The sequence below is a fragment of the Salarias fasciatus genome, chromosome 11, assembly GCF_902148845.1.
Source record: "Salarias fasciatus chromosome 11, fSalaFa1.1, whole genome shotgun sequence".
Lineage (NCBI taxonomy): Eukaryota > Metazoa > Chordata > Actinopteri > Blenniiformes > Blenniidae > Salarias > Salarias fasciatus.
The window spans coordinates 31,343,522-31,365,572 of NC_043755.1; positions in this window are offsets into that span (position 1 = coordinate 31,343,522).

The window sequence follows — 22,051 nt, forward strand, 5'->3', positions numbered from 1 at the left end:
GTAATTTTAGCCTCTTAATCAGGGCGCAGAGGAACACCTGGGGTTTCAGGTGAATGCAATTAAAATGAAACTAATTGATAGAACAGAAAACCACACAGAGTCACCGTGGTTCGTTTAATTAGGCCTGAAATCGCAGCACCGCTGTTCATAACCATTATCACTCTGGTCCTGAGAAATATCTGGTTTATTTGAAGTTCACAAAGACTGAATCCGCAGATAAAAAATATATATATATATATATACATACACACACACACACACACACACACACATATATATATGTGTGTGTGTGTGTGTATGTATATATATATATATATATATATATGTATATGTGTGTGTGTGTGTGTGTGTGTGTGTGTGTGTGTGTGTGTGTGTGTATATATATGACGATGGACCCACTGAAAACACAACTTTTTGAAAACACTGCGACTCTGTCTCCGCGGAAACGGAAACCCCTGACACCCCTGCACCAGGCAGTAATTCACCTGTAACCTTACAAAACCCTGTGGAAAACAATTCAGCGCCTTTGTTATTGAGCTCATCGCATCTGCAGCTTTAAAATCTCGTTTCCTCAAAACACACCCGCCATTTTTATAAATGGGAGTTTCCTAAATGCGCTCTTACCCTTCAACAAGTTTGTTTTTTTCTTTCTTTTTTTCATTGAAACAGCCCTGAAATGGGCGTAAACCCATAACACATATTTATAGATACACAGAAGCTACACGACAACTCACACACACACACACACACACACACACACGCCTCTCGAGTTTGTCATATCTCACAGTTTCGATTTGTTCTATTTTCTACTCTGGTGTGTGACTGTTTTCCCCACCAGAAGCTTTGAAGGAAAAAAAAAAAGAGAGCGAGAGGAGAGAGAGAGGAGAGCGAACTGTGGGCTTTATCTCTGACGCTTGCACAGAAGCGGCTTATCGTGTATGCATGGAAAAAGCTTCAGGTGTGATAGGGGCAATAAAAAAAAGGCCACAGTGAAAGGCTAGAGGTCTATGAGGAGTTTTATTAAGTTGTCAGAAAACGAAGAGACGCGGCTGCGTGCTGCTATTGACCTTGGTCTGACAGCGCCGGCCGATAACGCCTGAAAATGGTTTGATAAAATTTGCCGTGCATTATACAACACCTTCGGAAAAATAAAATAAATAAAAACAGCCATGTTGTGCACCGAGTGGCCTCGAGTGTGTGTGTGTGTGTGTGTGTGTGTGTGTGTGTGTGTGTGTGTGTGTGTGTGACTTTAAAGATGTTCACATTTACTTGCATTGATCTTCAGAGCGAACACAAACAGGGCGACGCTGCAGTCGGTGTGACGGACAGACGCGTGAATCTGAAGGGAAAGAGGCCTCGATGGAGATGAATGATAATCGGAGACTCACTGGAGACGCTCGTCTCAGCTTTATTTATGTGGCGCCGAGGACGACGCAGCCGTCTGTAGGAGCTTTCACTGAGAAAAACTCAACAGGTGCTGAGTTCTGGTTCACAGTCCTGCATGTTTCAGGTCTCTCTGCTTCAGCTCTCTTCAATCCGACGTTCATCTTCGTCACGCTGGAAGAAAGACCAGTAACGAGTCCTCATTGCAATCAGGTGAGCTGCAGTGGGAGACAGACCTGAGACATGCAGGACAATAAGGACCAGGACTGTGAAGTAGTTCTTTTAATCTAGTTGAACATTGTAACAGGTGAGGCGCTCCTCTTTTCTTCCTGAGTGCAGCATGTGCATTATTTTAACTGTATTCTTTATTACTCTCCTCATTTCCCCGTTGTTGGACAAATATACGGGAACGTCGCCCAGTTTTGTGATGTTTGGATCCCGATCCAGCTCCCAGCTGTTGTGGAATTTTGTGAGACGGAGCCAAAGATGAGGAGGCAGGGTTTTCCATGCACTCGCAACCTTTTTTCTTCGGCGTTACAAAGAATAAAAACAAACCAGCTGTTTGAAAGCAAGGCAGCAGGTCTGAGCAGAACTCCTTCTAAATCTGCCGTTTCCTCACTTTATATGGAACCAGATCAGTTCCTCCTCCTGCTTCATGCTCAGTCAAATCTCTGCTGGAAGAAGCCAGTAGGTTTATACATTTACTCGCAGAAAACCAAATACTTTTTATTACGCATTCAGGGCACATGTGACCTATTTGACATTTGTCATTTAGTCAAGCGTCGAGCATTTAGGCATAATTAAAGTGCCATTTTATCAGCCTGTCAAGTCTGCTGAAATATTGCTTCTGGGCCGACGTCAATTTTTCACTCTGATGCCAATATTGAGCTGAAAATACAGTGCATGCCCCACACTAATACAATAATATTAAACATTTTTATATGAGTTATGGACCGTTTTGAAATGAATTACTTTCTTGGGTTTGCCAAAAAAAAAAAAAGATCTTGTAATTGTATTAGTTCTTGCTGGTTGTTCGATATCTTATTAATTTATCTGTCCAGTTGTGATGAAATCTGCCTTGTGAAAGAAAAGAGCAGCCTCGTGGGAAAGTTTGATCACATTTAAAGTCTCCATGTGCTGGACGGATGGACGGATTCTGGGGAGTCCGGATTCAGACGGTTGTGACTTGCCGCGGGAGCGAGCGCTGCTCTCGGCGGTTCGGGGCTTGACGTGACCTTCACGCCGTTTCCTAGCAACCTGCTGGTCCCAACTGGAACGGGTGTCTGTGACCTTGCTGTATGTCGTCTGACCACGAACACAGAGACGTAATCAATACAACCTGCAGCCGACTCCGTTTTTACAGTTCCATGTTGAAATCTAATGCAGCCATGAAGAGTTTTTTCAAGCAGTTTTGATATTTATAGTCTTCAGCTACAAATTTAATTCTTGTTATTGAACCCAGAGACACCTTTCCATTATCTGTGGTAATTTGATGAGATCTGCACTTTAAGATTTTATTTTTTGGAAATTAATTAAGATTTTGAGGATTACGAATGTAAATCTTTTATTTTTAAAGCTGAAATGTGTTGTTAACACTTGATGTTTTTATTTTCAAGTGTTTAGATGATGCTTCTTTTTATTTCAACAAACATTTGAGCTAAGCGGTGCAGTTCAAGTAGTTTTCTTTTTTAAATAATTTTTAAGAAACTAGAGAAACATGAGTAACCAGACTTTAACACTTGCAGGAGTGTGTGGGGAGTGATTCATGAGCAGTAGCTTTAACACTTTTCAGGAGTTTCAAGAGTTAATCTTGAGTAACACTAAAAACAGCGGGGGTGTTAGTTCTGATCCACATTTTTCAGTGCGAAAGTCGGACAGAGTTCTTAAAAAGTATTTATTTTTCAAACAAGACAATAAGATGATTTAGAATTAGACATGTTAATTCCCTCATCAGGTGTTAAAAGAGCATGTCATCATAATTTTAACTATCGATTGTTAGATAAACAGCGTGTTGTGAGCGGGCGCGAGCTCATGTTTATCACTTCGTGTGCGTCTCGTCGCCGTTCCCCCGTGCCCAGCGCTTCGCCGTCTTTATTCAGCTGCTGCTCTACAACACCTCCGTCCGTGAGTTCAAGCCGTCGCCCCCATGTGCGTGACGGTCTGGCAGCGCTTTGTTTCCTCCGTTCGGCTGGAATCTGCAGTATGTTTGTTTACCGTCAGCCTCTAATGACTCCAGAGCTCTGCTCTCTCGCCTGTCTTTGATGCCTGATCGCTCGGCGCTGAGGAGTTATGATGACGGAGGCTACATTTTGGCGGTATGCTAATTGTTTCAAGATCCGGCCTCTTCTGGAGCTGAAGTTCTTTCCAATCTCCTCCACATCGGGTGATGGAGTGACCTGCGTCGCCGCCTTGATCTTTACTCCGCACTTCTAACATGTTGATATTTAAAAAGGGTTGGATTTGCAATTTAAATTTGTCTGGGGTCATTTTCCAGAAGAGGAAAGAGTCAGAGGAAAAAAAATGCATTTAAAGTACAACTACTGCAGCACAGACTGGATTCCACTTAATTAAAAGTTAAAGTACTATTGTTAAAAGACATATAAGTACCCTAATCAATCATGAAAATGTACATTAACAATGTCCACGACAGTGAAAATATTTAATTCTGTTGAAGCCGTAGAAACTTAGAAACAAACAAGAAAACATCTGCTGACATTAAATCAACCTCAGGCTAATGGGAGACTGAGCAACAGGATCATAGAGTTGATTATCTTCCAGTGTTGATAGACAAAAAACGTCTTCGGCCCCGTTTATATGACAACATTTTGAAGTGAAATTGTTTGATTTTGTAGTGTCTGTTTCCAGGACAGTGGTGCTCGGAGTCTGTGGAGATGGAGGAAAATGCTGTTTTCTTTTCAACATGGCTGCTGCACATGCACGAGTATGGAGAGCGAACAACATCGCCTTTCTTTAAGAATAAAGATTAAAAAAAACGATGGATTTTCACTTGAAACATCGTCGTGTTAACAGATCCTCAATATCTTGAATGGCGATTACATTTTATTACCTTTACTAGAAGAGCGTCAGTTCATTCAGCCATCTGGTGTCAAATATTTCTATCATCTGAAACAGCAGAGAGAGAGAAAGCGACTCAGGCTGACAGCTGACGGTGCACTGTGTGACCTCTGTGAGCTGGTATGAGATTCCACTTCAGTAATTACTCCTCTAAAGTATCCAGGTTAGCCGTGGACGAGCGGATTAGTCTGCAGACTCCCCCCCCAACCTGCTCGCCCACCGCATTAACATCCATATAATGTCAGAATGGTGCCTGGGAGGATTCTGGCTTCCTCCTCCAATTAAGAGTCGGAGTGGTTATTGTGAACAGGAGGCTAATTTCAGGTCCCTCTGGGCGAGTCGGCTCCCGGGGGGCCGTCTTCACTCCCACGCCTCCCGCTTTATTTAAACATTCATCCCCGCGGTGCTGCGACTCCCCCCCCAAACACAAACTCTCAAGACTTTCTGCAGATCAACTCCTCAGCAAGCGCCGCCCCCGGGTTCTCACACACACCCACACACACACACACACACACACACACACACACACCTCTCTCTGCCTGAACCACATGTTCTTCATTATATCGAGCCGCTCGCTGGCGGCCCGGGGCTGTTCAGTTACCTCCTGCTCCCTCCCCTCTCCTCTTATTTAATGTGTGTGTGCGTGTGTCTGTCTGTGTGTGTTGTGTGTGTTGTGTGTGTGCGTGTGTCTGTGTGTGTGAGAGGGAGTGAGGTGAGGTGAGGCGGGGGAGTTGAGTTGGGAGGAGAATAATTTCCAGTGCAGTGCTGAAGATGTTCTGCCTACACCTATGATTTGACGGCAGTTAACTTAAGGGAAGCTCTCTGTGTGTGTGTGTGTGTGTGTGTGTGTGTGTGTGTGTGTGTGTGTGTGTGTGTGTGTTTATGACTGTCGGGAGAACCGATCACACCACACTTGCGGGGCCCAACCGACCTTCGAGGAAGTTTGCAGTTTGAGGTGTGATTTGAGGGCTTCTCTGGGAGTGGCACGGTGGGGAAGTGGTTTGCGCCTCAGCCTCACGGTGAGAAGACCCCTGGTTTGAATCCTGGTTGCACATTGTCCTTATTATTGTTGTGTGTTCTTCTGTTGTTGTGGGGACCGGACTCGGTTCACACCGGTAGAAACCGTTCCCGGTTGTCCCGGCGACGGGTTCAGTTGAGGGTGGTGGACTTGTTACGGTTCTGCTTCGGTTCAGAGTCGGTCTGCAGGAAGTGAAGCCAACGTAACGTCCTCTTGAGCGAAGGAAACGGCTGGCCGTGCGTCTGCGTCTGAGTGCTCTTGAGTGCTCTCACCTTGAGAGTGAGAATATTTGTGAAGTGTTGATGCTCTGGCCCGTGGGCGGGTGGAGATCTAATTCTTCGGGCTGCCGTCGGGTTTTAAAGATTCGGCTCACGGCCGCGGCTCAGCTGGCCCGGCCGCCGTCCTCTAATGGTGTGACTGACAGTTCCATCTCTTTCTCCACCTGTCAGACTGTCCTTGGCCACACAATGGACCTGCAGATGCTCCGAGCGGCGGGGAAGCGCCTCACCTTCCCGCCCTGTCACCGGCAGTGTGAGTGTGTGAGTGTGTGAGTGTGTGAGCGGCTGAAAGAGGCTGAAATTGTGAGAAGTGCTTGAAGATGTGTTTTCTAGGAGCAGAGTATTTACTGGTCAGCTCACTCTGAGAGAGGCTCTCTCTCTGCTCACTGCTGCGTCTGCTTCCAGTCTGGATCAGACTGAGGTCTGTGAGCTAAACAGGACGTTCTTCTTGGCTTTTCATGTTTGTTTTCATCAGTGCTGTGAAGTCTGCGACAGATTACAGTCAGTGTTGTAAAAATTAGTGTTTGAATACAGTTATATTGAGAGAAAGTGGGGTTACTTTAATGAAATGACTGAAACGAAACCCGTGCTGCTTTTTCCTTGATGAATGAATGGATGAATGAATGAATGAATGAATGAATGCATACATCAGTGAAACACTCAGCAAACTTCAGGTGTTCTGATCTCTATACAGGTTCATAAAGGGGACACATTTTCAACATTCATGAAAAAAACCTAAAGAAACAGATGAATAAACAACAGAACAGGTGAAATAAATCGTGGTGGATGTATACAGAGTATTTGAAGTGTATTTTAAAGACGAGAATCCATCTCCGGGACAGAGGAGGCAGGTTAGTGTTGGTTAAAGATAACAGCAGCAGCAAGAACCAAACTCAGTCGCAACGCTTCAAATGAAAACACATCGCTTTGTTTTTGTTTCACATTTATACGGCAGAGATTTGAAAAGGATGTCCGATGTCCTTTTACACAGAAGTGGCGGAAATGTTCAAAACAATGTAACTTTCTTGTTGGGACACTAGTAGGCGCTGCTTTAATGAAATACACAGAGAAGTTTCTTCAACAGTTTGTCTTCATGGTTTTAAATTCGCTCAGTATCTTCATATGAAGGTACAATTTGTCTCCACATAAGCAGATGATGGCATCGTTGGAAAAACGCTGTTAAATTAAAGAGTGACGAACAAACACTGATTTTACTGCTATGAGTGAATCCACCATGTTTAGCAGTGTTTCAGAAAAGTTCTGTTTTCCCCAGTTTACACGGAGACTGAGTGTTTCAGAGGCCGTCGTGTCAGTTCAGCCTCCAGTAATCAGAACTGCTTTATTGATTTCAAACTTTCAAAACTGCGTAACGTTTGAGAAAATACTGAGCTCTCCAACTGCTTCTACTATAGTTAAAAATGTCACCCGAATAACTTTAAACTTTAAACTTTCAAGTCTCTCTCTCCGATTTGATAATATTACATATTTTCAAATTAATTTCCCCCCAAAAAAAGGCTTTTTTCTCTCAATATACAAATAGAGAGACCCACTGGTGCTCCATATACTGCAGTTCAAGAATCAACTCTTTTTTTCTTTTTTCTTTTTTTGAGGGACTCTCGTTTTGTGATTTATTATTTGAGAAACGGTTTCTTTGTCATATTTTGTCATGATGATTTCCTGTTTTCCGAGGATAAACTCTTTGGTTTCACACTCCGTCTGCGCTGCTGCTTCAGCTTGCATCGTTAAAAACTTTCATTCGCGAACACAAAAGATGCATTCAGCTCTAATTTTGCACATTTTTTCAATGTCGCCGCGTTCTGTGTGACTCTCTTCTTTTTTTGACATCTTTCTCTTCAGTGCTGCCAGTTTTTCTCCCACCACTGACTTTAAGAGCCGACCTTAGCGTGTGATTACTGACACTTTTAAAACACTTATTTTAAATAAATGACTCACTTTTAATACACTGAATGAATGAAATGCCGATTGGGAATCACAGCCTTCACTTCCTGCTGCCCCAAGGAGAAGGAAAACAGTTTGTAATGAACAGTTAGTTTTGAGGTGTCGTGGACTTGGTCCGTCTGGAAGACCTCCGGGAGGCTGCACGGGTGTGTTGGGAAGTGGTGGCTCTGTGAATTGTGCAAATTAAAAAAAATCCAATCTTTATGCATGATATTGAATATACAGTTCATAGTAATAAATCATAAGTTTGAATCTGACTTGTCATGTCTGTCTTCTTAACTACCTGCCAGTCAGAATGCTCTTCATTACTTAAACCGTCACAAGTGTGTGTAGGTGTGTGTCTCGCTGTTGGAGTCTTGGAGTTTATCTCCGTTATTCTCTGAAGTTTTAGTGAAGGCAGGAACTCAAAGTCAGTCGTGTTTTGGATGACCGTGAGCGCCTGGTCCTCCCTCCCTGCTTCCAGTTGCTCCACCTGAGAGTTTCTGAACTCGGGCACCACCGTCAGGGGAGTGTGTTTTGCTTCGTCGACGTGTTTTTTTTTTTCTTTCTCCTGGATTTCTTGGGAAAAGAGGAGCCCCGGCTTCCAGGGAATCCCGGTCGTTTCTGATCTTCCGACTCGCCGTGTTTGTTCTCCTGTCTGCTGGGAGCAAATATGGCCGCCGCGCTCGCAAAAATAATATTTAGCCTGCATGGAGCCGGCTTCATCGCATTAGGTCCTCACTAATATGGTTGAGTGGAGACACCTGACCTGTATTAGTGTGTTTTTATGAGAAACTGTACGAGTGTGCATGTACACGTGCACTGAAAGTGTGAAATTTCGTGTTACTGTGTGTTTTCCGTCCTCGTGGCCTGAAGTGGCTGGTTTTTATTCATCTACTTGAGCCGTCCCACCTTTTTTCTTTTCTTTTTTTTAAACCAGGAAGTCTCCGCTGGGATTTGCGGGTTGTTACTTTCAGCCAGCTCTCAGGCAAGAGGTCAAACTGGAGTGTTTTTACTCTGTCAGCTTTTAGTTTAATTACTCCTCTGCCTTACCCCCCCCCCCCCCCCCCCCCCCCAAAAAAAAAAGGAAAGAAAAAAATGCCCACAAGTTTCCACAACTGGTGATTAAAGACGTGTCTCCGGCGTGCCCCGTCCTGCTGATAACGATCGGCATCAGGGCCGCCAGCGCCCGGGAGGAGGGGATTATCAATTACGCCGGCCTGTTTTCCTCTGATCAGGCGCTCCCAGTGATGGAGATAAAGATTTTACAGCGCGAACACGGTCCACTTGAACCGCACCTGACCTCCGATTAGAACTACAGGGAAACGGGGATCGCTCCGTAAAGGGCTGAATATTAAAACGCCGTTTGATTATGCATGGAATAATTTATGTCACGATTTAAATGCGGATGAGTAAATTGTTTATAATTGGCTTTCTGCAGCACAACTGCTCTCAAGATGATTCAGCTCTGCTAGTTTTCTTCTGATGAAGGCAGAGGGAGGATGTGGTTCTTTTCCCAGCGTACCTTGCTTTTTTTTAATTCAAGAAATTAGGATAATGGACTTCAAACGGGGAAAAGTGTATATTTATTTAAATAAAATGGTCAGTTTTAATGCTAAATGTTTGCAAAGATAATTTTCTGAACAGCAGTCGTTGAGCAGGTATGACGGTTGCGAGCCGATTCTGTAGTATTAATATAAATTCTTTTATTCCTATGTAAAATTTTATTCCTTTATATATTCCTATATGTAACTTTATTCCTAGTATAAATTCCTTTATTCTCAACTCGTGGTTCATGTAATAATAATAATTACAGAAACGCAGAACTGCCACAGTGGAGACTGAGCCGTTTCTCTTTATAATGACTTAATTTCTCATTTTTAACAATTCACAGATTCAGATTTCCATCATCTAACCAACAAAACGCCGTCAACACTCAAACGACACCTCTTTCCCATCAGCGTGCGGTGGACAAAATGCTTCAAGCTCATTTTCATTAAAACTAACTTTCCTTTGAGCAGCAGAAATAAAACCAGTGTGGACGTGCAGCTGCTGTTGTGCAGAGTTTTGCCTTCAAGCTGAGATCTGCAGGGACCGTCTGAAAATTACACAACAGCTGTGACGGCGAAGAATGATTGTACAAAACTGTCTAATAATGTTGTAAGAGCCATTGTTATATATTCAGTTCGGTGCTTGTTGCATCGTTTAGGTAGTGGATTGATCTTATAGTTTAAATGAACATTTAAGTGTGGAGGCAACATTTTATGTTAATCTCGTGTCCTGTCTCTAGTAATCAGCTTGATTCTCCACAGGTTGCTGCCGCCTGCCAGGCCCGCAGAGGGCGGGCTGAAAGCTTATTTGTAATGGTGCTGGATTGGGGAAGGGCTCTCAGTTGAAAAAAAGTTTTTGACCGTGCAACACAAGCTGGGAAAGAGAGCTTACCTTAAGGTGATTGTGGATTCAGACAAAGGAATATTTTGGATCTGGTAGTGGACCAGAAACATTTTGATTTTTTTGTAAAGCCTTAAGTTGTTCATTTTTGTTCTGAATAAATCTTCTGTCAAGCTCAATCATCTCATCTGGATTTCTGGAAGCACGCGTCTAAAAACACGACCCCCTCCCTCTATGTGGCTGCAAACAAGATTTTGGAAACCCTTAGAGAACGGCCGCAACAAATGTTAAAGTATCAGAAAGTAATTTTACAACTTATGTCTACTGCTATAAAGACATGTGCTTAAAATGAGCTTGTAGTGTTTTGTCCACCTGACGCCAGTGAAACAGAGGTGTTGTTTTTGTGTTGTTGATGCTGGGAGTCAGAATCTGTGAGTTTTATCATACAATATCTTGTTTAAGACTATGCCGAAAACTATTTGGTTAAAAGGAGCTGCAGCTCAAAAAATATTTCTTTGCTGTGGCAGCTGTGAACTTCCATATAAAATCACCATCGGGTTTTTTTTTTTATTTACCCCTCTCAACAACCAGTGAACATAATGCCTTGTAAGGTGAGTTAACAATCTTTATTGTACACTTCAGGAGACACATCAAGTTTTGCATTTATGCTAATTGAGCAGAAACAATGTCAAATACGAGATGTGAGTTTCATTACTTTCAGACAATGGAGGGAAAATGTTACGTTTTTTGCAGCAACATGTCAACTGGTGGAAGAATGAAGAAACAAAACGACGTTTCCAAACTGACTCTCACATAGAGATCAGGTCCAGTCCATATTTCTGCATGAAAAAAAGTATTGAGGTTGTTTAAAAACAAGCCTAAAGTTAGTGAAGTGAAGAGTTTTGGTTATTCCCATTGAAGGGAATATTTACGTCTGCAGCTGCTTCGTCCCGCTTGCTGCAGGTCATGCTGTTGTTTATCATCTGACTTCTATTCTGGTGTGTGTGTGTGTGTGTGTGCGCTGTAATATCCTCTCCACTTCTCTCCAGTTCAAATTTCACATTATTTTAACTTCACGGACTTGAAGATTTGAGTATTTCTCTCTGTCCATGGGAGCGAGACTCGGTTTCCTGACAGCAGACCGGGTGTCGTGGTTCATGTCTCCGGACAGCTGGACAGATGTTTGAGTTTTCCAGCGCTGCGTTGGCTGATGCACCTGAAGCAGCCTGAGCACTTCGGAGAGGGAAAATCCCTGGAAGCAGTCACCTGCCAGCAGACAGATTCAAACCATAACTGCTGGTGATGCTTTAGGACGCAGAGGAGCAGCCACATCGTGCTTCTCCAGAGAACTGATGGGGGTCAAAGGTCAATATCTGGGGGCCACTTTGGTGACCTACACGCTGTATACTCTGCACTACCACAAAGAAAACCTTTAAAGTTTAAATTTAAAGGTTATTATAGCTCTGTTTTACTGTGTTTGACACCCCTGTGTTGACATATTGAAACATACACACCACTGGACTTCCACGTGAATCAGATTATCCCTGTTATTCTCCCAAGATCAGAATTCTTCGTGAATTTCATGCAGGACGACAACATAAACCAAAGTTTGTTAACAAAACAAGGCAGGATTGAGATCGCGGACCGAACGCCACGCCTTTCCCTCCATTTGCATGAGAGTTGGCAGCTCTGCTTTACTGGGACGTTAGGATAGTTTTTATTGGATGTGTTTTGTCTGGTCTGGTAGTGAAGCAGCTTTAATCACTGTCACTGGAGAAAGATTTTATCCTCCTGCAATAACAATAATTCTCCAGAACGTGTCGGCCACAGAGTGGCTGTATTCCTCCATGCACCCAGGCAAATGGCACCCAGGTAGCAGCTTAGCCGCTGTCTCATATAAAAGAGTTTGAAGATTGATGCTTTCTCATATAAAGTCTTGAGAATAAAAACTCAAACATGCAGAAGCCTTTAGATTTCAGACTCTCGGATGATTTTTCTCCCCCGTCATTTTTCAGGACGTCCGCCTCAAACACAGAGTTTTCTCCTCAGAGGTGAACTCATCTCTCACGCCGGTGGTTGTTCCATTTCTCCAGAAGTTTCTCAGGTAGGAAAACCACTCGTTCATAACGCGCCTCGCATCTTGAAGCAGTTATCCGGTCATTAACGGGGCTCTGATGTCTGGTGCCAGACCAGCACTCGCATTATTCCTCCCGTTAAATCTGCGTCTGATTTCTAAGAGTCGTAATCTGGCTTTGTGAAGTCTTGTCTGTGCAGAGGAAAGCGAGCAGCAGCAGCAGCAGCAGCAGCCGCCATCTGCTCCTCCACAGCTGCAGCTCAACACGCAATCATGTGAAAGTAAGAAGGAAAAAGGAAAGGCTTGCATCTTAAATATGGTTCAACAACAATGCATGCAGGAATCCTCATTTTAAACTGGAAACTGAAAGCATGATGCATCTGCGAGTTAGCACGCTTGATGCAGTATTTCTGTAAAATCCATCAAGCTGCTCTATAATCATGGATCCACTGTGGCCTGTGACACTCGACTGATAATGTGAAACTCTGTGATCCTCCGTTCTTACAGCCCTCATGCAGAGAGGTGATATTTGAACATGCTGGATGTTAATTTCCTCTAAAATACAATAACTGGAGTCAGTTTAGGTAATGATAATCCCACATGTCCCAACAGAGAGGGGAGCCCAACACCTTTACATTAAAGCCTTTGCATTAATCATCAATGCTGTCGCCCCAACTGTTCAACACTTTTCACTGCTCTCTCTCTCTCTCTCTCTCTCTCTCTCTCTCTCTCTCTCTCTCTCTCTCTCTCTCTCTTACTCGCAAAATAAATAGAGGCAGCTGCCATGCAAGGTGCTCAATCTGTCCTTTTGAGACCAATTTGAGGGCAAGACTGTTTCTTTCTTGTTTTTTTAAATTAAACTTACAAGAGAAAAGCGAGAGGGGAAAAAAGAACAAAGGGAACAAAAAAGGAAAAATAATGAAAAAAATATCAATTTATCAATATTTCTGATTCCGACTGTGTCTGTTTGTGTCGTCAGTCCTGATTTACAAGGTGAATTTTGTAATAATGTTGGTCTTGCTGAAGGACTTTTCCACATACAGGAAGTACAGATGGAGACTCAAACCTTCGAACAACCAGCCGAGCCACGGCCCACCTGGTTTTACCAGTTTGCTGTTTTATTCCAGCTGTTTGTACTCTCAGTCATTAGTTCATACATCTGTCTGCAATATAGAGCAGAGGTGTCAAACACACTTCCGTTCAGAGGCCACATACAGTCCAAATTCATCTTGAGTTGGTAAAACAGAGACTTTAAACTTTAAACCTTTTCTTTGTTGGGATGAAAACATCTATATTTTCACAAAACCAAACAATTACTGTTGAAAATTACTACAATTTCAGTCCAGTTTTGATGAAGCCTTCTTGTGCGGGCCTTATGTTTGACACCCCGGTTAGAGCATCTTCCTCCCTCTGACCCACACAGAGCTCAGCTGAGGTGCCTCGACAGCACTCTGAAAACAGGCAAGTGTTACTTTCCCAATCAGACTGATATTGTTATTTACAGTAACTAGAACTAGCCACTTCAGTTACTTTCACACGTGAAGCCATCAGCTGTGAGCCGCTGCTTCGAGGAGCGGCGAGCAGCTTCCGTGAGGTTCTCATTTAATGACCTGTGCTGTTTCTGACTTCGGTCTCAGAGCCGCGTTCGTCTCTCTGCTGCATTAACGGTGAATCCGTGCAGACGAACGGCTGTCTCTCTCCTCTGCTGTCACGTCTTTCCATTGCAATGACCCAATTTTCTGATGCTAGCCTTGAAAGTTTCAGCTAATCTGACAGCGTTTCCTCACTGCACTCTCACATTCATGAAATCATGCCACCCAGCCCCGCTCCCATTTCCCCCGGAGCTCAGTCAAAAAAAAAAAAAAAAAAATGGGCGTCTCGGTGGTGTCGTGTAGTACAGCACTTTGAGGAATCTTAATTCACACCACGTTCCCTCTCGGTGACATGGGACGGCACCGGCAGTGACAGAGGGGGGCCCGAAGCGGCGATGTGCAGCTTAAAGTAGCTGTCACGCTGATTTGCCGGTCAGGAATCAAGCCTGTGTGCTGCGTCACCACTGCTGTTATTAGAGAGCAGATTCTGCGGCTGCCTCCCAGCAGGGAGTAAGCTCCTTGAGTGCAATGAGGCGCAGAAAGTTTGAGCTGAACTGATCAGTCTGACTGTACTGCCACCGGGAGCCGAAGGGCAGCGGCTGTGTCGGAGGAGCGAAACAGAGAAAAACGACTTAAGTCTGTCTACAGTCCACACACACACACACACACACACACACAAAAAGGTAAACCAATTTAATGTTGTTTACCGGCTGCTGTGCCTGATTATCATTCCTGAGTTTGCTATCCAGGCTCCAAGCCTATTTGTCACTGTTAGATATAAATCTTTAATAACGGGTTACAGATATATTGTGTAATTTCTGATGGAGGCTAAATGATTTCCTGGACCACCTATGCACTGCGGTGCTCTGCAAGCGTTCCTCACACAGGAACAGAGAGTGTTTTGATGTATGTGTGTGTGAGGGTGTTGAATAATACTAATTTGCTGCTCTGCTGAGTATTTGGGCCAGAAGGGTTTGTGGAGCAGATGGGATATTCTCGGTTTCACCGAAGACATTATCGTACTACTGTAGAGCAGTGGTGTTAGATAGTGCTGCAGTCAAGACCTGAGACCGAGCCAAGACCAAGACCAGAACATTTTAAGATCAAGAAGGCCAAGTCAAGACCAAAACCAGAACATCTCAACACCAAAACTTTAAGGGGCCGAGACTAAACAAGGAATAAGACCAGAACACCCCAAGTCCAAGACAAAACCAGATCCCTCCAAGACTAAGACCTTAAGGGGCTGAGACTGAGTCAAGACCAAGACGCTGAGGAGCTGAGACCAAGTCAAAACCAAAACCAGAACAACCCAACATCAAACTTTTCAGGGGCCGAGACCAAGTGAGGACTCAGACCAGAACATCCCAGGACCAAGACCCAGGAATCAAGCCAAGACCATCCCAAAACCAAGATGTCAAAGAGCCAAGACCAAGTCAAGACCAAACCAGAACATCCCAACACCAAAACTTTCAGGGGCCAAGACTAAATAAGTAATAATACCAGAACATTGTAAGACCAAGACAAAACCAGACTATCCCAAGACCAAGGCTCCATGTCAAGACCAAGACCATACCCTCCCAAAACCAACACGTTAGAGAACAGAGACTAGGTTAAGACCAAAGCCAGAACATCCCAAGACCAAGATAATCAGGAGCTGAGACGACAAAGCCAGGACCAGAGCATCTCAAGACTAGCACAACGCTAACATTGGTCCTGGGACTGAGAGGACCAGTTCTCATTCCATTCCGTCTCGGAACCCATTGTTTTGATTGAGGTTTTCATTACATTTCATAATTGAGTCATTCATCTGTGTTCCACTTTAGAAAGAGAGAGAGAGAATGCTTCATCGATCCTCTTGGGGAAACTGCTTCTCTACGTTTAACCCATCCTCCTCACAGTTAACCTTAACTCGACGTACTGGGAGCTGCCAGAGGGACACCAGGGGAGCTGCTGGGGGTCAAAGGGGGTCGTACAGGCCTTCTCCAACATCTGCTCCACCATATTAAAGTCATTCCTTTGTACAGCTGAGCTGCCAAAGCCGCATGTTGTTACTGAAACTATTATCATAGAGCATTCAAAGCCAGGGGCACACATCACTTCTGCTTCTCCGCTCTGTTTTCTGTTCTTATTGAAATTCTTTTTTTATTCTTACGATGCCTTCTTCATTTTATTTTCCTTCTGTTAGGGATATACTTTAATTGGCACTACTACGATGGAATAATTGTATTAACTGTATATTAGGCCTTTCCTGAGAGAAGTACACCAAGGTTATAAGATGCTCTGCTAAGGTGTAAACATACCCACACGTTCCGGAGAAACCAACACACACTCACTAGTGTTCCAAAACATACCGGATAAGGATGTCAGCTCTTGGTTGGCAGCTGACATCAATACCAAATTGTCCAATTGCGAACAAAGTCCAACCTATCTGTCGGGGCAGGCCCAGCCCAGAAGAACATGGAATAAAAACTCTGATTCATCAACAATCAGGATCCTTTCGGGGCGAAATACCCTGTATCTTTCCCTGTAAGGTCCAGCGCTGAGCATTACATTTGGCTATACTTAAATAAATGGTAATAATCTGAAGTCAGTTGTTTTGGCATTCTTTATACCAAGCATAGAATAAAAGAACCGGGTGGAGACAGCGGGACGGAAGTTCGGGCTCCAACACTTCTGTGCTATATAATATTATGGTTTTTATTATTAAATATTGAGAAGAACCATAAATTGTCGAATCACAGTTGAATAGGATTCAGGACTCTGAGATCAACACATATTCCTAATTGTACTAAAAATAGAAATAACTACTAGAACTGATTAAAGAAAAATTTTTTTACAAATATTCACAGGAAAACTTTTTTCATGAGCTCCCCTAAAATTAAGAAGAAAGTCCAATCTAAATTGAATGCGTCCTGGTCTTTATGGTCTCTCGCTGTTCATACAGACTCTCATGTGCGGACAAGACAAAGGAACATTGCTGTATTGAGCTGAACATTTCAGATAAGGTGCAATTCCAGCTGTAGTGTATGCATTGTGTCTGACAGGTTATCTGGTCAATCGTGGTATAGATAATGGAGCCACTGATCTTGTGGAGGTGATCATTCCAGGCGTGGCGCAGACCTTGAAGCTTCTGAGAGGCGTGGAACCTGTAACTCAGGACAAAGCCGTCAGGCTCGGTTTCCTGAGCACCGCTGCCTCTCTGGTGTGTTGTCTCACTCTGAAATGTAAATACTGGTGTCAGAATTATGCAACGATTTCACGTTTTCCATGTGAAATTATGCACGACACAGCCGGGGATATTTTTGTCATCCTGCTTGACTCGGTGAAGACAAGCGGTTTGATTCGCTATGCTAATGAGTCCTGCGAGTGGAAGAAGTTGTCACCAAGCGTCTTCGTTTTCTGTTTGCATCCTTTTATTTGCTCACTGGTCAAACTGACAGCATTGCTGCATTATTCTACTATATTTAATGCCCTCGTTTTAGATCAGAAGCTTTAATAAAGCGTCAAAATGTCTCTGTGAACCAGGAAAGTTTACCATTTATTTTTGTGTCAAACTAATCTTGCGATAACTCTTGTGGTGGTGTAGTTAGCATGGCAGGCTGCGAGCTGCCGCGTTTTGTTTATGTGATGAAACGACACACAGAGAACAATACACTATCAATATTAACACTGGGAGAACACGGACATTCCTATGGACAGATGACCGAGTTGGATTGTTGTTACGATGACTATTAACTCCAAAACTACCAACCAGGCGAATGCGGACGCAAAGTTACGAGACTCTGGAAGCCGCCATTGTTGATATTGTCCATCTACTGAGCACGTGCAGCACAGCTATTCGCTACAGCCGTGGTGAGCCTGAGCAGTAGGTTTCCCCCACTTCCGTGGAGATGAAGTGTTTTCAAAAAGTTCCATCTTAGAAACTGTTTCCTCAAAGTTGATTTCATGTAAACAGACAACCAAAATGCAATAGAACTCTGTTTACTCTTACAAACGTTGTGTAAACAAATCCTCGTGTGTGTCTGTGTGTGTGTATGTAGGGATTCCTTATAGATTAGTTATGGATATATTTCAGTTTGTATAGATGGCTTTCTTCTCTAATTCTCTCATTTGTAGATGTGTGTTTTGGACTATGAATTAATAGTGACAAACAAACTTTTTGGGTTCAATTATTTCACTGTGAATTTAACTCAAGCAGTTTGAAAGAAAGAATGAGTCCGTTTGAAGATTGTGAGGAAATCTGTCTTCAAATGTAGTGAAGTTCACAGAAAAGTAAAAACCCAACTAAGGGAGAGATACATTAAAAATGTACGTCAATCCAAATGCCTTGTTACAGTATAGAATTGTTCATTTTAGCAACCAATCATGTGATTGTGGCCAATGACGGTATTATGGCTATTTTGAATACTAAAGCCAATCATGTAATAACTTGCCCATAATGCAATAGAACGGCTAAAAGAGAGAGTATGTCGTATTCATCCTCAGCGTGCGATGACTCAGCCATCCAATATACTTGTTTTTACATTTACAAACTGAACAAAAAGTCCACAAAAGTCTGGTTTCCAGGAAATTCAGTCCTATTCTTGATAAATTATTGCATTATTGGCTGCAGTTTTTAACATTTTCAAGTGAGTTATTTAAATGCAATTTCAGCAATGCCATAACCAGCCAAGAATGTCACTATTATCAAATTATTGGCGTAAAGGTTAATGTTATTCTGCCAAGTTATTAAGTTATTGGCTGCATTAAATTTAAAATAGCCAAAGTTATTACACTGTTGGACATTATTACATTATTGGTGGCCAAAATGTGGAAAATAAAAAGTGGCATTAAACCAAAAGTGCCGACTGGCTGTGAGTGAACCGTTAGTTTCATGCATACTTTGGTTTTTATGCGTTTTTGTCTGCTGAAGTGGTATTAATGGCTACGTGTTCACGTGTGATCACCATGTTGTTTTTAATACGGGCTGTAGCTTCCACATCTTTAAAGCAGGTCAGTAAAAGTGTCCTGGTGGTAAAACCATCACTTCAGATGTGATAATCACAGGAGGCCGCTGCATTCAGATCAGCCTGGGGTGGCGAGCAGCACCGTGGTGGTCCCAGGATCTATCACTGCAGACCCCAATTTTTCTTTCTTTAAAGCTGCACAGAATCTCAGAGAGAATCTGCGGCGGCTCACTTTTAAATGAACCAGCTGGATGTTGTTAAACAAATGAGTCGTCAGATTGTAAAACGAAAATATCGAGTTTACACGGCAAAACGATGTAGTTTGTATAAAAAACACAAGTTGGTGCTGTTGTCTGTATTTGACACAAAACCAGACACACACACGGGCACAGAACAACATTCTTTAATACATTAGGATTTAATACAAAGGATTGTTATTACAGTGACTGTCAACTGTAAAATTACCAAGCACATGGTTTCAGAAAAGTTATTTTTCCCCATTTTCTTGAAGACAAAGTTGGAGATTTTTCTAAAAGTTGTGTTTCCAGTGACTCTGAGCGCCGTTTTCTTAACGAACTCCCAAAACACAATGGAGATATTCCTTTACTCACTTAAATGTTTGCAGACCCTTAAAAGTCACTGTTTAAAATAACATTGATGCTATTTCACCTCTTAAGAGATTACTATTGTCCCACTTATACAGTCACACCGTTAACCATTTATTGGCATTGAACTGAAGAACCAAACGCATGAGTGTGATTCAAAACGGCTCTCGGAGTGGACGCATTCGAAGATAATCTGACATACAGTAAAAATGAAAGTTTTCAGAAGTAAAAAAAAAAAAAAAAAAAAAAAAAGAAGAGTTTTCACTTGAAACAAGGTCTCATATTCGTACCTGTGGGCGATTCAGAGTCACCAATTAAGCGACTGTGGCAGGAAGAAACTCCGACCTGGTTTAATCTCACTGTGAGGCACGCCACATGCACTCAGGCTCTTCTCCTTAATTTGCTCCATAAGTGTTTCTATATCACCGCTAATGCGGCTGAAACTCCACCCGTCAGCCGCTCGCGGGTCTGGTCCCGGTTTACTGTGAGGGGATGGGGATTTATGATCAGCGATCTCTCCTTTCTGCAGCCTTAAGGTAGGCGACAATGTCAGAGCCGGGACACATCCGTCATACTCGTAGCCACGTTTTAATGTAAGTGCTGCATGTAAGTTGGCTGATTAAAATAATTTATCTGTGAAAAACTCAACCTTGAAGTATAATTTTATGTGTCTGATAGAAAAGAAGAAAAAAAAAAACCTTGTTCAATCAAGAAGCACCTGTTTAAAATTCCTTCCTGTGGAGCGCGCGGCGCCAAACTGCTCGGAGGTTTCAGAGGGAAGCTAGTCATTGCTTCAGTGCGGCGAAGAGTAAGACTTTTAACTAGATACTATGGGAGTTTCTAACCAGCACTCCTCACCCCTGCAGTGCCTTACATACATAAAGATGTGTTGGTAATGACTGACTGAGTATTTTTAGACTTTCCATCCAGAAGGGAAGCGTGCTCGCTGCAGAATGTACCAGAAACTCCTCTGCTCTCCGGCGTGCTCATAATGCACGTCCTGCCTTTTGCTTCCGATGAAATACATCTGACTTTATGTGACCTATGTGCAGTTTATTGCCAAAACAGCATCCTGTCAGCTGCTGAATTCAGTACCAAGACGAAGGTGTCATCTGCAAATGTGATAATGGAGGTACCGTTTGTGGACGGGCGAGCCGTTATGGGGGGGTAGAGTGACACACCCCCTGCGATCAGGATACGCCTGCATGGTGTGATGTGCCTCCATAAATCTGAAATAATTACTCGTAAGCTCAAATTCATGACTGTATTTACTTTATTTGATTCATAATGAATTACTCACCACTGATTATCACCCTGTGAGGATATCAGTCATCCATACCTCTGCTCAGACTCATCACGAAAGCTGCGGAGCTTGTTTCACACGTGAATACAGCGGCCTGAATCATTTTCTATCTGGATGGGTCGTGTTCGGGTCAAGCGACATGCGAGGTGTTTAATTACATCTGTAGAGCATCGTAAATCATACTGGAGAAATTATGGCCTGTCAGGGACTCTGAGGTGTTGTAAAACTGTGGAAAATGACCCCTGGGGTGTCATCCTTCAGCTAATGGCCCATTTACATCATCTCAAGTGGAAACAGAAAACTTTTCTTGTGAAAATGCAACTTTTTGAAAATGGCTCTGTTCTTTTCACAGAACATCTCAACAAATATGGCGTATTCGAAGATGACTGTTCAGGTGTTTATTTCACCGCTCCAAAAACTCCAGTGACAAAAAAAAAACACTTCAAATTTGAAAAAAAAAAAAAAAAAATAGCAAAGAGAAAGTATTTAGAGTATTTACAGATGGCGTTGGTCTTTTCTGAGTTCTTCCGTTGCTCCTCACTGAAGTTTGTTGTCGTTTTGCGTACTAGTGTTGCCAGACGTACGATAATCGTATTTGTATGATGTGCTATGTACAATCAGTAATCCCAAAAAAGGCACAATTTAAGATAATTTGACTGTTTGATGAACATGTAATTGTAATCAAATTTCCTCAGATTGCACAACACTGAATGTGATGTCGTTTTTTCTGGTCTGCTCAGTTTGTGCGATTCTGAAAACAGAAAAGTGCAAACAGTTGACGGGATTGTGCATTTTTACAGATCAAGCAGCGACATTCAGAATGCTTTTTACTGTAAACATTAGTCACTTGTCAACTTATTTGTTTTCTAAAAGGTAAATTACTTTTTAATGTTAGTTTTTTGTGTGCAGAATACACAGGATTCAGAATTTAGAGCTTCATCAGACACACAACTTTTCAAAGTTTTGCACAAGCTGAGTAGACTAAACAGCAGTGGAGTGAGAGCTCCCAGTCTTTATGCTGTTGGGACTTCACTTTTGAAAGTGCAAACAGGACGAGAGACAAAACATCCTCAAAGTCAGGCCCGCTGCATTTTAGGACCAGAAGAAGAAACGCAGCTGATGATTTTAGTTTCACCTCCCAATGTTCCCATATTTCATAAAAACACATTACGAGCCTTTAATTCATCACAGAGCTGTTTCTTTTTGAATAATCGTTAAAAGTAATAAAACTGTAATGTACTTTACAAGTAAAGGGGACAAGACAGAGAAAGCTGAGAATAAATGAAGATACATTTGGTGAGCGCTTAGTGTTTTTCTCTTCTTTCCTCTCCCATTAATCACCCGGCGCCTCCGTGGAAGGGTCCCAGCGCCCACGTAAGAGATTATTGTTTAAAACCGAGAAGTGACGCTCGCAGCACATGTTGATGGCACTATTCAGCACAGCGTCC